This window comes from Otolemur garnettii, unplaced genomic scaffold, assembly GCF_000181295.1.
Source record: "Otolemur garnettii isolate 467f Iridium unplaced genomic scaffold, OtoGar3 scaffold00015, whole genome shotgun sequence".
Lineage (NCBI taxonomy): Eukaryota > Metazoa > Chordata > Mammalia > Primates > Galagidae > Otolemur > Otolemur garnettii.
Genome location: NW_003852410.1, coordinates 15162439 through 15179086, shown reverse-complemented (window position 1 = coordinate 15179086; position 16648 = coordinate 15162439). Strand labels below are relative to the sequence as shown.

The window sequence follows — 16648 nt, the reverse complement described above, 5'->3', positions numbered from 1 at the left end:
GGAGTCTCTGGGGAACTGTGATGTATTGGTTTTGTGGCCTTTGCTTCAAATTCCCCTCTGTAAACAGAGGTCTGGGTTAATTGCATATGGTGGGACTGGATGTGGGACTGGTATTAATTCCAGCCAATCTTATTTCCAAACACTCCCCCGACACACAGCCTCTCTTCTCCCTGGGCCAGCCTCCTAACTGCTCCTTCTAAACCCACCTTGCATTTCCTCCTTTCTTGCCCTAACGGTGGCCATCCCTTCAGCGTCGGATACTCTTCCCATTTCTCTCGGAAATCTTATTCTTCGAGGCTCAGTCGATCCAAACCCTCCATGGAACTTTTCTCAAATAAACTCCATGACACAATAGCATGAATTCTGCTAGCACTTACAGCACACAGTCAGCCTCACCATGGGCAAGATATCTTTATTGAGTGACTAATGTGTAAAATGCATAGTGTCAGGCATAGAGGTGTGAAAGGGACATAAACCTCACGTCCTGGCTGTCCTGTGTTTACAATCTAGTTGAGGGAACAGCACATTCATTTGTTCATTCTGGAAGCACTTACTGAGTAGCTGCACGGGGTGGGCACCGCATGGGGTAGGGGGGAGGTAGGGCACCGCATGGGGATCTCAGAAGAGGAATCAGTAAATACATGCATATATAGACATTAAACAAGGAGCAACAACACGGGAGGTGCAGGTGCTAAGTGGCAATTAGATTATCATTCTGTGACAGAGAAAGGGAGAGAATGGGACTGGAACCGAGTCCAACCTCTTGAAAGTGTGCGACCTTGGGTGAGATGCTTAACTGAGACTACTATGTCAGTACATTTGGGCAAGTTGTGTCCTGTCCTTTATGCTCCGATGAGAGGATGTATAGGGATGTCACCAGACGAAGAGGGTCCAGCCGTCTGTCACTGTCAGCCAATATGCAGAGATGGGGATAGGTCCATCAAACTTTGCCAGAAAGCCAGGATTCTGGAGAACAGTGAAAGTAGCTTCTCTAAGACTGTTCTGTTTTTCCATTCTCAAATTTACAGTTTCATAAATAAAAGTTCAAAGCAGGCTCGGTGTGGCTCAAATGGCTAAGGTGCCAGCCACATACACCTGAGCTGGCAAGTTGGAATCCAGCCCGAGCCTGCCAAACAACAATGACGGCTGCAACCAAAAAAAAAAAATAGCCGGGCGCTGTGGTGGACGCCTGTAGTCTCAGCCACTTGGGAGGCAGAGGCAGGAGAATCGCTTGAGTACAGGAGTTGGAGGTTGCTGTGAGCTGTGATGCTACAGCACTCTACCCAGGATGACAGCTTGAGGCTCTGTCTCAAAAAAAAAAAGTTCAAACAAAGACCACACCAACCTCTATTCTAAGTAATAATCAGCGTAACTCAGTGACCTATTACAACTTTCCAATTCAAAAGTTAATCTCCTAAATCAATCCACCTAAATGACTCAAGGTAAGTAAGGATGAGGGAGGGTGGGAGCTAAATTTACAAAACTGTAAGAATGGGGTGTGGGGGGGAGGTGAAGATCAGGCAGGACCTAAACTGACCAGACCGGCTGTGTCACACCGACCCAGCCTTCCTGACTCATCTTATTCTCACTCCATGCTTTCAGGGACTGCTCTCCTCACCAGGCTAAGCTCTGGCCCAGGGAAGGGGTGCCTTCTGTCAGCCATCTGCTCAGAGTGGGTGCTGTTTTAAAATTCACCCTCCAATAAGAAATGTCTTCTAATTTACACAAATTACCCTAGAATAAGCAGAGTCCTCCTGAACCTCTCTTACCCTCAATTTCCCATTTACAAATGGGGCAAATAATACCTACGTAAAGGCTTGTTTTGGGAGGATTAAATGAGATAACATATGTGATTGATACGTCTTAAATTTTGAAAGGAAAAAAACCCAACTTAAACCACAAAGAGGGAGAGGGAAAGAAAGTCTGACTTTGGTATGTACTGTTAGGAAGACCATAGAGGAAGCCTCAGAAAGAGAAAGAAAAGTTGCAGGGTCAGGATCTCAGGGATCTTGGAGGGTGTATCAGTCAGGGTTTAGGAAAAAACTACTTTGGACATTTCAAATGGAAAATAAATATTGAATACAGAAATTAGGGGATTATACTATGAGTGGAAGGTCTGGAGGAGCAGAAGTCAGGAGTCACAACTAGACTACAGATTTCAAGGCCATTACCAAGTCCGGGCATGGTTCAGGGGTCAAGGAGACTGAGTAACTGCCATCTGTGCCCCATCAAACTGGGGACTAGACTCAGAACATTCAAAGTAAGAAACAGACACAAGGGCACTTTGTGGAGGGCTCTAAGGATGGAAGAGCATGGTATGACAGATCCACATGCAAGTTCTGTCCTCTGGAAGTCACAGAATTTCTCCAGCCCCCAGTGCAGAGTGCCAGAAGCAGTCTTTTAGAGACATGTCCAGGGCAAGGCAGTAAAGTGGCGATTGCACCTGCATTCTTACCTAGGGTTTCTCCAGAGGGTGGAAGAATATGCCCTTCCCTCCCACTCTCCCTCACCATTTGCAAGCTTGGACAGTGTCCCCCACATGTTGGAAGTCACCCCAAAGCCTTTGGAGGGGGTTGTGGGAAGAGCCAGAGAATGAGGATGGGAAGAGAGGGATGACGTGTCAGTTCTGGCTGGTGGGAGAGCAGGATTTAGGAGAACTAGGTGATGTTCCGAGCACAGGCTAAATAAACAAATGGTCAAGTTCCTGTTCCACTATGTTCCAGCTCTTTAATGTTAAGCAAATTATTTAAAAACCTCTCTGGGCCTCTGTCAACTCAGCTGTTAAATGGGGTGATGGTAACATTAGCAACCACTGGGCTATTGTGAAGTTAAAGTGAGATCGTGTCTAGGCAAGCCTGGCAGGAAGCACATCTCTGCACAGTAAATGCTGTCTGTATGTCGGCAGTGATCAGGAGGTTTCTTGTAGACTGCCCAGCCCTGCTTTAGAGCAGTGGCAAATGCCCAGTATTCACTAAGCCCCCACATTAATCTCCCCTACCAGCCCAGCTGACCCACAGTGACAATCTGGCTACAGCCTAAACTGCAGAGCCAATTTGGGTAGACAGCAAAAGGAAATGCTGAGAGACAGAGAAAGACAAAGAGAGAGAGAGAAACCCAGGACCTCTCCTTCCTATCAGCCTACAGCCTAACCTCTTAGGAGCATCTCTCAGATGGTCTGGCTGCTAAATCACCAGCACTGCAGTAATTGAAACAGAAAATCACGCTCAGCAGAACAACCTAGCAACACCACGATTAGCAGCTGTGGTTTTTCACTGCGAACTGGGGAGCTAATATGCCTCTTTATGTGTGTGCTGGCACAATCAGATATATATCTTCACCAATATTTCAACAGGGACTGGGTCCTTCCCACTCTATCTTTCTATCCAGTGATATGTGGGGCCCCTCATTCAGAGAGCCCAAAAGGAATAGTAAACTTCCTGTTATCAGAGGCTGCCCAGCTCTGTGGCCATTGCGAAAGTTTCATTTCCTCCTTCCCTCTCCCCGTCCCTCCCTTCTTCTTTCCTTCCCTTATCCGCCATCATTGAGCTTACATTTGTACTAGAGAGACAGAAATGAAATAATCACTCGGGTCTATAACTAAAAACTGTTATTAAGTGTTCAAACTGAGCAAATTGTACTTCTAGAGGAATCTGATATAGATGAGGAAAAAATGATTTATTTGCACAAAGGCTGAGAATGGGGCGTGGATGTGAGTATAAGGGAGAAAGAAGAATATTCTGGTGACCTGCAAAGTTGCAAAGGACCTGAACCATGAGGGAGCTTAGCTTGTGTGAGGAACCTGCCCTGAGCTGCTGTTAGTGGAGGGCCGAGGCTGGAGGGGATGGACGGCTGAGTGTGAGTCATGTACACATATCTTAAAAGTAATTGGGGGACTTTTCTGCACACTTCTGCTAGAGTAATCATAATGTCTGGGTCTGATTTTGTGGCTTCCTTGTCCCAAATTCTCAGTTACCCATCACTGTGGTTCTCAAGAGAGGGAATTATGGAAATGGAGGGATGTTTTTGGGTTTCACAGTGGTAGAGAAGTCCTATGCTCCTGGCATTTGGTGGAAAAGGGCAGAGGTTACAGGGCATCAGACATCCTATAATATGTGGAGTCATCCCATATAATAAAATTTACCCTATGTCCCATGCAATTTGTGGGTGGACTTCAAGTAGGTGAAAACCCAGTTTTGAGTTATCTGAGCTTTTGTGGTTTTAATACATATCTGAAAATGTATTGACCCATCTTCCTTCAAAGCATAAAACCTAATTCCCCTCCCCTTGAATGTGGACTAGACTCTCTTCTAATGAAAAGAATGTGGCAGAAGTGATGTTATGTGACTTTTGAGGCTGGATTACAAAAAAGATAGCTTTGTCCAGCCCTCTGCAGAGGGTGCCAAAAAAAGCATGCACATTTTCAGAAAGGAAAGACGTTATTAAAATTGTGATATGCAAAATATACTATCTTTTTTTTTTTTTTTTGAGATAGAGTCTTACCCTCTCACCCTGGGTAGAGTGATGTGGCATCATAGCTCACAGCAACCTCAAACTCCTGAGCTCAAGTGATCCTTTTGGCTCAGCCTCCTGAGTAGCTGAGACTACAGGCAACCACCACAACACTCAGCTAGTTTTTCTATCTTTAACAGAGATAGAGTCTTGTTCTTGCTCAGGCTGGTCTTGAACTCCTGAGCTCAAGCAATCCATCCTCCTTGGCCTCCCAGAGTGCTAGGATTATAGGCATGAGGAGCTGTCCTCAGCCAATATGCAAAATATACTGATAACAGAAGATGACATTGACAAGTGACACTGAGTACCTCTTGTAATTGCAGAAGTCAAATGTGACTTGAGCATTACGAATTTAATTTTAGTCCCCCAATTACTTCTAAGATATGTGTACATGACTCATACTCAGCCGTCCCCTCCAGCCTCGGCCCTCCACTAACACCAGCCCTGGGCAGGTTCCTCACACAATCAGTGCCTGTGCCCAAGAAGCTGCTGCTGCTGGCTGGCATCCGTGACTGCTACATCCCTGGAGGGATCTCTCTCCTCTCTATCTCTCTTAAAATATGCATACATTTTATGGTGCCTTCTGTATTTTTTGGGTTGCCACTCTAGAGGAAGCCAGCTGCGATATTGCGAGGACACCCAAGCAGACTTGTGGAGGAGCAGCTGAGACCTCCTACCAACAGCCGGCACCAACTTGCTAGTTGTGTGGCTAAACCACCTAGAAAGCGGATCTTGTGGCCTCAGTCATCATAAAGTAGAGACTCTATCCCTTTTGTGCCTTATCTGAATTCTCTACCCACATACCAGCACAAAAAACTTTTTGTATAGGGTCTTGATATGTATTGAAGATTCTAGAAATGCAGCCACTGTTTAAATCAATGGAGAGTTTGTACTTAAAAGTGTTGTCTGAACCTTTACCAAAAGTTGCTCTTTACTTGCAAAATGGGCTCCTTAAGGGACGTGCGTTATCAAAGAAATTGATAACCTGTAGCTGTCTAAATTCCAGCTGTTGCCTACATGATGATTCCTCATAAGTGTGAATATTCAACTAAGTGTTGTTTTACTGTAACGGACAGTTGGGTACTTGTCCTCACAGCCAAAGAATGAAGATGAATAGTCTGAGGAGAAGGAAAGAGAAGTTTATAGATTTGCTGACAAATGAAGAGGGTATCACATTCATCTTAAAGTACCAGTGTCCTTGGGTGGCGCCTGTGGCTCAAAGGAGTAGCGTGCCGGCCCCATATGCCAGAGGTGGTGGGTTCAAGCCCAGCCCTAGCCAAAAACTGCAAAAAAAAAAGTACCAGTGTCCTAATTATAAGCAGAAATATGGGGCTTTTGGAGGGGAGGAGGGGGGATGGTTTCCACTTCAGGATATGGCTATTTAACTACAGTTGTTGGTCTTGAGATCCCCATTGCTGGGCTTGGGGGGCTCACTTCCTCAAACCCAGTTGCCCTAGTTGAATTACTCAGCTGAGCTAGAAAGTTCAACTGAGGCATGATGGTAATGGGAAGTAAAACTTAGTGGAAATTTAAAACAAAACTGGACTGGCACAGGCAGTGTGGATAGAAAGTAGACATAACCTGCACAAATTTCATTGTAAAAGAAATGTTGCTGCTTCTCCAACAAAACACCAAATGGCAGATGACACTGGTGCAGCGAGAGGGCCTGGAGGCTTTGGGGGCCCTGGAATGGGAGGCCTTGGTGGTTTCCATAGAGGCTTCAGCAGTGGCATTGGGACTGGGTTGCAGCTGTGGTCTGGATCAGGGCCCAAGGCTGCAGAGCTTGCAGAGCCAAGGCCCAGGACAGAATAGATGCTGGTCACCGAGCTTGGCCGCCTGGTCAAGGACATGAAGATGAAATCCCTGGAGGGATCTATCTCTTCTCCCTGCCCATCAAGGAATCTAAGATCACTGACTTTTTCCTGGGGCATCACTCAAGGATGAAGTTTTGAAGATTACACCAGTGCAAAAGCAGACCTGTGCTGGCCAGTGGACCAGGTTCAAGGCCTTTGTTGCCATTGGGGACTATGATGGCCATGTCGGTCTGGGTGTTAAGTGCTCCCAGGAAGTAGCCACCGCCGTCCAAGGGGCCATCATCCTGATCAAACTCTCTATTGTCCCAGTGCTTAAAGGCTACTGGGGGAACACGATCAGCAAGCCCCACACTGCTCCTTGCCAGGTGACAGGCTGCTGGCTCTGTGCTAGTACATCTCACCACTGCTCCTAGAGGAACTGGCATTGTCTCAGTGCCTGTGCCTAAGAAGCTGCTGCTACTGGCCGGCACCGACGACTGCTACACCCCAGCTGGGGGCTGCACTCCCGCCCTGGGCGACTTCGCCAAGGCCCCTTTTGAGGACATTTCCAAGACCTATAGCTATCTCACTGTTGACCTCTGGAAAAAGACAGTGTTCACCAAGTCTCTTTATCAGGAATTCACTGACCATCTTGTCAAGATCCATACCAGAGTCTCCATGCAGAGGACCCAGGCTCCACGGGTGGCTGTAACATAGCATTTTTATACAAGAATAATAAAGTGAATTAAGCTTGAAAAAAAAAAGAGAAAATTTAGAGCACTTTCAAAGAGAGTTGGAAGGAACTCTTCTTCTTATAGAGGAAAAAAGTTGAAAAAGACAGACTTATAGGCCATGCAGGGGTATAAATACCCTCTCCCCTCTCCATTGGAAATTGGCTGCAAGTTTTTCTTTTCTTTTTTTTTTTTTTTTTTTGAGACAGAGCCTCAAGCTATCCCCCTGGGTAGAGTGCTGTGCCATCACAGCTCACAGTAATCTCCAACTCCTGGGCTCAAGCGAGTCTCCTGCCTCAGCCTCCCAAGTACCTGGGACCACAGGCACAGGCCACAACGCCTGGCTAATTTTTGGTTGCAGCTGTCATTGTTGTTTGGCGGGCCCGGGCTGGATTCGAACCCACCACCTTAGTTGTATGTGGCTGGCGCCTTAGCCACTTGAGCCATAGACGCTGACCTGGCCACAAGTTTTTCATTGGCCTTTCTGTGCCTCCAGGCAGTATTGTGCTTTTCTATTGGTCTTTGGTTACCATAGGTTACTTTATACCAACATTCCTTTTTTTTTTTTTTTTTTTTGAGACAGAATCTTACCCTGGCCCTGGGTAGAGTGCCCTGTTGTCATAGCTCATGGCGACCTCAAACTCTTGGTTTTGAACAATCCTCTTGCCTCAGCCTCCTGGGTAGCTGGGACTAGAGGAGCGCACTACTATGTCTGGCTCTGCCCACATTTTTATGGGCCCTCTGGATTTCCTGGTTCTGCAAGTGAGGCTTCCCTCCCATCTCCCGGAAGCCCCTTTCTCAGTATCCCTTCTCACGTCTCCGGCAAAGACAATCTTGTGACTGCTGCACAGTTCTGTTGAGCCATCTCTATGGTACAAGAAACAAAGGACACGCCCCTATCCCTCTGACTACTGGCCTTGGGTGGTGATGCAGGTTTTAATTCCCCAAAAGGGTAAATGGGGGGGGGGGTGACAGCTCATAAAACAGCTTTGCTCTTTTTTTAGGTCTTTGCCTCTGTCACATTACATTTCTTTCTTTCTTTCTTTTTTTAGAGACAGAGTCTCACTTTGTCGCCCTTGGTACAGGGCTGTGGCATCACAGCTCACAGCAACCTCCAGCTCCTGGGCTTAGGCGATTCTCTTGCCTCAGCCTCCCGAGTAGCTGGGACTATAGGCGCCCGCCACAACACCTGGCTATTTGTTGTTGTTGTTGTTACAGTTTGGCCGGGGCCAGGTTTAAACTCACCACCCTTGGTATATGGGGCCAGCGCCCTACTCACTGAACCACAGGAGCCGCCCCACATTACATTTCTTATATTCAAACTTTTCCACTATAAGTTCTAAGCATCTGAGTACTTCATTTTGTCTCCTAATGAATCCATGTCTATGCAAATGATATTATAAGTTGCATTTCTTTTATTTGTCCTTTATATTAGAGTTGGGTTGAGGAAGGATACCCGGAAAAAAGTAAGGTCTAAAAGAATAGAGGGCTTTGCAAGGAGAACCCAAGGATACACCTTCCAGGTCCTGCCTGTGGTGACTCAGCTCTTAGCAATTTGTAGACTTAACTTTCTGGGACCTGCAAACTAACTCTTGGTTCCACTTCTGTAAAAGCCTGCAGTTCTGTAAGAGCTGGAGCCCTGTTCTCCCACTTGATTCAAACTGACCAGTGAGAAAGGTACCCATGGGCTGGAAATTTTTGACTGGAGATAAAAAGGGAAAGACCAAGCCAGCCGCAGAGTGTGGCTGTTTTGAATTCTTCTATGCTGTCTGCTCTGCCGGCTAAAAGCCTTCTTCCTCTTAAATATGGTGTTTGGGTGTTGATTCTTTCCATTGGGCCTCATTTTCCCACAACAGGATCATCATGCTTATTTTTTAAAATTATGTAATTAGGCAGTGTAGGGATGAGGGGGAACTTGCCCTTTCTCCCAACCCCCAAATGTTCCCTGAAAGATCAACTCACAATTAAGGCATATTAATAAAAGAAAGATTTGGGGAGAATCGCTGTGTGATTAGCCAATATCCCAATAGGATCCAGATATTTTTACAAAGTCTTTGTGGGGAAAGATGAAGAGCACAGGTAATTCTCTTTAGGGGCAACAAACAGGTTGGTAGGGAGGATGAATAGATCCTTGGGAGAATAATTGGGAAAGGGGAAACAGATTGACTTGTAAATTAACCGGAGAGATAGGTATTACGTTTAAAATCATTTGGGCCAGGTCTGGTTGCATTCTTGATAGTCTTCCCTGCAGTATGTTGAGAGAAAGGGAAAAAAGGGCGGTCCATTGTGGGAAAGCTCTTTCTAGTGCCTACGAGTCATATTTTGGAGTAAAATTTCTTCAGCTCCTTCAGAGGGTTAGGTTTTTTTTTGTTTTTTTTTTTTGTTTGTTTGTTTATTTTGTTTGAGACAGAGCCTCAAGCTGTCCCCCTGGGTAGAGTGCTATGGCATCACAGTTCACAGCAACCTCCAACTCCTGGGCTCAAACGATTCTTCTGCCTTAGCCTCCCAAGTAGCTGGGACCACAGGTGCACGCCACAACGCCTGGCTACTTTTTGGCTGTTGTTTGGCAGGCCTGGGCTGGATTTGAACCCGTCAGCTCAGATGTATGTGGCTGGTGCCTTAGCCACTTGAGCCACAGGCACCGAGCCCAGAGGGTTAGTTTTAAAAATGAATTTTATTTCAGGGTGGTAAAGGTGAGAGCATATGTAGTGAGAATGAAATAAGAGTCCATCAGGTTAGGGTAGATGTGACACAGCTGGTCTGGTCGGTCTAGGTCCTGCCTGACCTTCACCCTCCCATTCCTGTTCTTATGTTTTATAAATTTAGCTCATACCCTAAAGATGCCCATCTTGAGTAGTTTGGAATTAACTTTTGAATTCTATTATTATTTAAAATAAGGATTATTGTGGTCTTTACCTTAGGAGGATTGATTTAGGAAATTGACTGTTGAATTGGAAACGTATTAGATCGTCACAGAGTCGTGCTATTTATTGTTTAAAATCAGAGTTACTGCGATTTTTGCTTTGAACTTTTATGGATAACACTGTGATTTGGGGGCAGCTCAGTGAGTAGGGCGCCAGCCCCATATACCAAGCATGGCCCCAGCCAAGCTGCAACAAAAAATAGCCAGGTGTCATGGCGGGCACCTGTAGTCCCAGCTACTTGGGAGGCTGAGGCAAGAGAATCACCTAAGCTGAAGAGTTAGAGGTTGCTGTGAGCTGTGATGCCACAGCACTCTACCAAAGGTGACAAAGACTCTGTCTCTAAAACAAAAATAAAAAATAAAATAAAAAAGTAAAATTCCTCTTAAAAAAAAAAATCTGTGATTTTGGACATGGAAGAACAGAACAGTTGGTTCAGTAACCGTAGCTTAGTGGTTATGGTACCAGGCACATACACTGAGGCTGGCGAGTTTGAACCTGGCCTGCGCCAGCTAAACAACAATAAGAACTGCAACCAAAAATAGCCAGTCATTGTGGCGGGCACCTGTAGTCCCAGCTACTTGGGAGGCTGAGGCAGGAGAATCGCTTAAGTTTGAGCTGAGATGCCACAGCACTCTACAGAGGGTGACATAGTGAGACTCTGTCTCAAAAAATAACTAACTAAATAAAACTGAACTTGATTAATCAAAAAACAAACAAACAAACAGAACAGAACAGTTTTGAAGAGGCTACTCTCACTGTTCTCCAGATTTGCTGGCCTTCTGACAAGTAAGGTTTCATGGACCTGCCTCTGCATATTGGCTGACAGTGACAGGCAGATAGACCCTCTTCACCCAGTAACAAGTGCATTATAAGATATTTGCCCCCAAAATGTGAGACTTTAGGACAATTGCTAAAGAATATTTTTTGGCTCAGGAAATTAAGAGTAGTTATTCCCTTGACCCTCAGAAACTTTGCACCATGATCCTCCAATGTTCCTTACCATTAGCCCTCTTCCCTAGTCCAAATGGGATTCCTCTCTTCCCCCAGACCTTTCTGTCTCTTTGTTTTTTCTTTACCCTGAATTCCTTCTCTTTTTTCTTTTGTCTTTCAAAATCCAACATATCCCTGACTTAAATATTCAATGAACAAAGAGAGAACACCTCTAGAGGCCGGACCCTGGGCTGTGCCCTGGCCTGCAGTGGTGAGACAGGTACCTCTGTGTTCCCCCAGAGCCTCCAGTCTGTCCAGGAAGCTGGCCTCATGCAATTCTAGGGCAGTGTGATAATGGGAAATACTGATGCCCACATAGAGTTAGCACTGAAGGAACTTCATGGAGAAAAACCTGTTTGGAGTTCTCTGTGTTGCAGAGAGCAGAAAGGTCTTCATCTAGTCCCAGAGAGAGTGAGCAACGGCCAAAATGCCATCTGGCACCCAAAGCCTCCTTCCAGCCTGAACAGCTCCTTAGCTTTGAGTTTGCATTGTGTGCGCGCTGTGCCTGCTCCCTAGATTGCAGGGCTTTGCAATTAGGCATGCCCCTTTTCCTTGCCCCTCCCGAACTTGAAGCAGGCCTGAAAAACTTTAGAATTGGATCTGGTTTCTCTCTGGTGACTGCCCCAAGCTAAATTGGTGGATGAAGAGAGAAGGCAGAGTCCTGTGATCTGGTTGCTCATTTCGAGGCCACCTGAATTGAGACCCCAGGCTGGTGACGGTCTTTCTCCCAGCAGTCTTGCCGCAGCCACCTGGTCGGCACAGCTGACTGACAGGGACGGCCCTCTGCCTGCATGCAGTACTGACCTCTGCATGTCCAGCTGATGGTGTGACTTGCAGCCCCTTCTGTCAGCACTCGTCCCATTTGCATCACTCATTACTGACCAGACTTCGAAAATAAACACACTCATAAACACACGCACACCTCCGTGGGAGACACGTTTCACAGATGCACTAAAAACCCTGCTCCAAGGAACAGCCTGGAGAAGACACTGCTGAAAAAGGCTTTTCTACAGGAATCAAGTCAAGTAACGGGAAGGTCTTGGCCCCCTCCACCTGCAGCAGTTTTTCCAGAGCTGCTTGGAAGTGGCAAGGAAGCCAAAGTGGATGGCGGTTTCTGGCCACTTGAGGGCACTCTGGAATTCTGAGACCAGGAGGGAGCTGATTTAATGGTATTTTGATTTATTTATTTATTTTTTACCGGAAACATGATCCCAGTTAGCCATCAACAGACAATCTGGAAATTCATCCTCGAAAAGGGAGTGGTGACAAATGGGTTTTATAATGAGGACTTAAAGGGCGGCAGGGCAGAGGGCAGATGTGGCAGAGGTAAACCCAAGGGCTGCAAGTTTTACTGCGGTGGAAAATGGTGAGCTGGGGTTTGCAGGCTGTTGCTCGGAAGAGTCCAGCCTACCCAGTGGTTCTCAGCCAGGGGCAATTTGTGCAATGTCTGCAGACACATTATTAGGTTGTCACAACTGAGGTGGGGACGAGGTGTCACTTGCATCTAATGTGTAGAAGCCAGGGCTAATGGTTGACATCCTACAGTGTGTGGAGCAGCACCCTACCCCCACCCACACCCCCAGAGTAAAGACTTATCTGGGCCATCTTGCCCAGGTTGAGAGCCCCTGAGTTAACACAACAGCAATTTTAAGCCCTGCCTGATCAGTGAGCACACAGGCTGCTTTCCGGGTCTTTGCACAGCTCCTGGTCTTTTCGGAGTTGAATTGTTCCCCGGGGAGTGGTCTGGTTTACCAGTTGTTGGCATAGTTCATAGATGAGGAAAAATCAGCCTGGATTTTTACTGCAACCCCTATCTCCCTCTGTCCTAGGTGGGGTTTCCATAGTAGCAGACCCAGAGACAAGAGTGTAGCACAAGTAGTTTTTTTGCAAAGGGAACCTAGGAAACACAGGGAGTGGGTCAGGGAAGGATGCCAGCACAGGGTGTGCTGTCAAGCAAGTGTCTGCTGTGAGTGACAGTGCGTGATCCTGCTGGGGGTCCTGGGAACCGGTGTAAGACACACCTGCCCTCCAACTCTCGTCAGTCATTGGCTGAGGGCTGCTGCGGTGGGATGGGGTTGGGAGAAGATGATGGACATTCACTCCTGGGTATTGCAGCCTACCTGGCTAGCAGAGGGGTTCTGGCTTCTAGAAAAAGTCCTCAGTGCTCACATGCAAGTGCTGGCCAATGCTACAGCCGGGGGGGGGGGGTGAGGGAGAGGTGTGGACGGCCTGCACCCCACCCCCCAGAACCTCACGGAGTGACCTGAGTCCTATATGACTGCTCATCCTCTATTTAAGTACCAAGCTCCCTCTCGACTGTGCTAGGGTACACGATGGCCACTTAATGGGGGATGTAGATATTATCTAGGCTTCAGTGAGAACGCCAGTGTCCCAGATACTCAGATTGACACCAGAGGAGAAAGGTCAGCCTCAGGGCTCCTGGCTGGCAGGGGCTGGGGTTGATAGGACTCTGGAAGATTCCAGCTCTTTGGCAACTCACCTTTAATATGTAGATGAATCAATCCCCCAGAGTTGTAGGAAAAGTGGGCCTAGTGTTGTGCTACAGAATCTGCATTGCTAAGGCCTTGCTGTGGCTCCACAGGAGGGGAGGCCCAGGTTGCAACCAGTAAGCATGTCTACATAAGCATCCCTGCAACACTGCCTAAGATCTCAGAAGAAAAGGACGTGCACTTCCAAGGCTGTGGTCGGAGATGGGATTTCTCTTTTTTTTTTTTTTGAGACAAAGCCTCAAGCTATTGCCCTGGGTAGAGTGCTGTAGCGTCACAGCTCACAGCAACCTCCAACTCCTGGGGTCAAGAGATTCTCTTGCCTCCACCTCCCAAGTAGCTGGGACGACAGGTGCCCACCACAACGCCCGGATATTTTTTGGTTGCAGCATCGTTGTTTGGCGGGCCCAGGCTGGATTCGAACCTGCCAGCTCAGTTGTATGTGGCTGGCGCCTTAGTCGCTTGAGCCACAGGCACCGAGCCATGATTTCTCATTTTACATAGACTTTGATACCTAATTTCCTTTTCCTCCCCTTAAAGCAGGGGTTCTCAACCTGTGGGTCGCAGCCCTTTTGGAGGTCGAATGATCTTTTCACAGGGGTCGCCTAAATACATCGTGCTTATCAGATATTTGCATTACGACTCATAACAGTAGCAAAATTACAGTTATGAAGTAGCAATGAAAATAATTTTATGGTTGGGCGTCACCACAACATGAGGAACTGTATTAAAGGGTCGCAGCATTAGCAAGGTTGAGAACCACTGCCTTAAAGGACTCCTCTTCACACCCACTAATTTATTTATAAGTCTCAGGTCTCTCATGGCTTGGTGACTGTAGCACAGTGGTTACAGCACCAGCCCCATGCACTGAGGCTGGTGGGTTCCAGCATGGCCCCAGCCAGCTAAACAACAATGACAACTGCAGCAAAAAAATAGCTAAGCATTGTGGTAGGTACCTGTAGTGCCAGCTATTTGGGAGGCTGAGGCAAGACAATTGCTTAAGCCCAAGAGTTTGAGGTTGCTGTGAGCTGTGAAGCCACAGCACTCTACAGAGGGCAACACAGTGAACCTCTGTCTCAAAAAAAAAAAAAGAGTCTCAGGTCTCTCTAAACTTAGGTCTTCACTGTCCAAAAGCATTGCAGAGGACTAGATTTAGCTCTTAAAGCCCAGACCCCATGTGTTTTGAGTGTGCATCAGGACTCTTAGAACTCTCAGCTTCTATTTCCTGCTCCCTGATCTCAGGCAGTTTTCAAAGTTAGAGGCTAAGAGAAGTCAGGGAGGACAGGAGATAATAGAGGAAGAGCAACTTCGAGGTTAGGTACCAGGCAGTGCTAAACCTTGAACTCAGCCCAGTGAGACCTGAGTGGAAGGATATCAGTGTTCAGACTGATCCCTTCATCCAGTGAGTCTTTATTAAGCATATCCTGCAGGTCAGCCTTTGTTCTAGATGCTGGGAATAAGACATTAACAGAGCGATAACAATCCCTGTCTTTAAGGTGTTGGCATTCTCCAAAAGGGTAACAGACAATAAGTTGATCATATCATGGGTTAGAAGATGACAAAAAATAAAGCTGAGAAGACGGACAAGGTGAGTAGGAGGAGGGCCATAACTGCAACGGGAGGGGTCAGAGAAGACTCCACTAGGGTGACATTTGAACCAAGACTTGAGCAGGATATGAGTGTTAATATGGAAATTTAATTTTCCTTAAATCTTAATACAGAATTTCCTTGGTTTCATTACCTTTTCTTTGCTACCCTGAAGGATGGCGTGCAAAGAATTTCCCTCCCAGAGAACTTTTCCTGGAGAAAAGAGGAAGTAGTTTTTCAGTTGTTAATAATTGGCCACCAATACTGTCAACATGAGAGCGCATGTAGCGAGAGTAAGATGGAGTCAGTCAGGCTGAGGTGGAGATGACACAGCCGATCTGGCTGGTTTAGGTCCCACAAGAGTGTCACCTCCAGTCTTCTATCCTTGTTATTTTATAAATTTGGCTCTAACCAAAAGTACGTATCTTGAGTGGTTTAGGGCAATTGATTTAGGAGATTAACTTTAAAATTAAAAACTGTTGTTTTGGGGCTTGACGCCCATGGCACAGTGGTTATGGTGCCAGCCACATACACCAAAGGTGGCAGGTTTGAACCCGGCCTGGGCCAGCTAAGCAACAATGACAACTACAACAAAAATTAGCCAAGCATTATGGCAGGTGCCTATAGTCCCAGCTACTTTGCAAGCTGAGGCGAGAGAATCCCTTAAGCCCAAGAGTTGGAGGTTGCTGTAGGCTGTGAAGCCATGGCACTGTACTGAGGGTGACATAGTGAGACTATCTTAAAAAAAAAAAAAACTATTGTTTTGGATTGGCACCCACCACATACACAGGGGCTGTCGGATTCAAACCCTGCCCAGGCCTGCTAAACAATGACAACTGCAACAACAACAACAACAAAAAAAATAGCTGGGTATTGTGGAGGGCTTCTGTAGTCCCAGCTACTTGTGAGGCTGAGGCAAGAGAATCGCTTAAGTCCAAGATTTAGAGGTTGCTGTGAGGTGTGACGCTAGGGCACTCTACCCAGGGGAACATAGTGAGACTCTGTCTCAAAAATAAACAAATAAAAATTAAAAAAAATAAAAAATTTTGGGCGGCACCTGTGGCTCGAAGGCATAGGGCACGAGCGGGTTCAAACCTGGCCCCAGCCAAAAAAATAAATAAATAAAAATAAAAAATTTTGTTTGGAGTCATGGGTTATGCCAATTATTGTTTATTGTGAATCATGGATTATGCTATTGTGAAGATAACAGTCAATGTTGTTTGAGATAAAGGTTAACATAGTTTTTGCTTTGAACTTTTGTGTATAAAACTATAGTTTGGGCAATGAAGGACAGAACAGCCTTGGAGAGGCCCTTCTTGCTGTCCTCCAGAATTGCTGGCCTTCTGCTAATAAAGCCTGTGGACCTACTGGCAACTCTACATATTAGCTGGATAGTAACAGGTGACCAGACCCTCTTTGGTAACAAAAAGAGAAGCATCGCAGAATGAAAGAAAGATGGGGTGAGGGAGGGGAAATATCCTCTTAAAAATAAAGGGGCTTGGCTCGGCCCCTGTGTCTCAAGCAGCTAAGGCGCCAGCCACATACACCTAAGGTGGCAGGTTTGAATCCCCAGCCCGGGCCTGCCAAACAACAATGATGGCTGCAAC

The 16648-nt window shown here is 46.5% G+C and overlaps 1 pseudogene; it reads left to right on the top strand.

Annotated features, from left to right (window-relative positions):
* Positions 1-6144: 6144 nt before the first annotated feature.
* On the top strand, positions 6145-7019 carry LOC111723747 (annotated as a pseudogene).
* The last annotated feature ends 9629 nt before the right edge of the window (positions 7020-16648 follow it).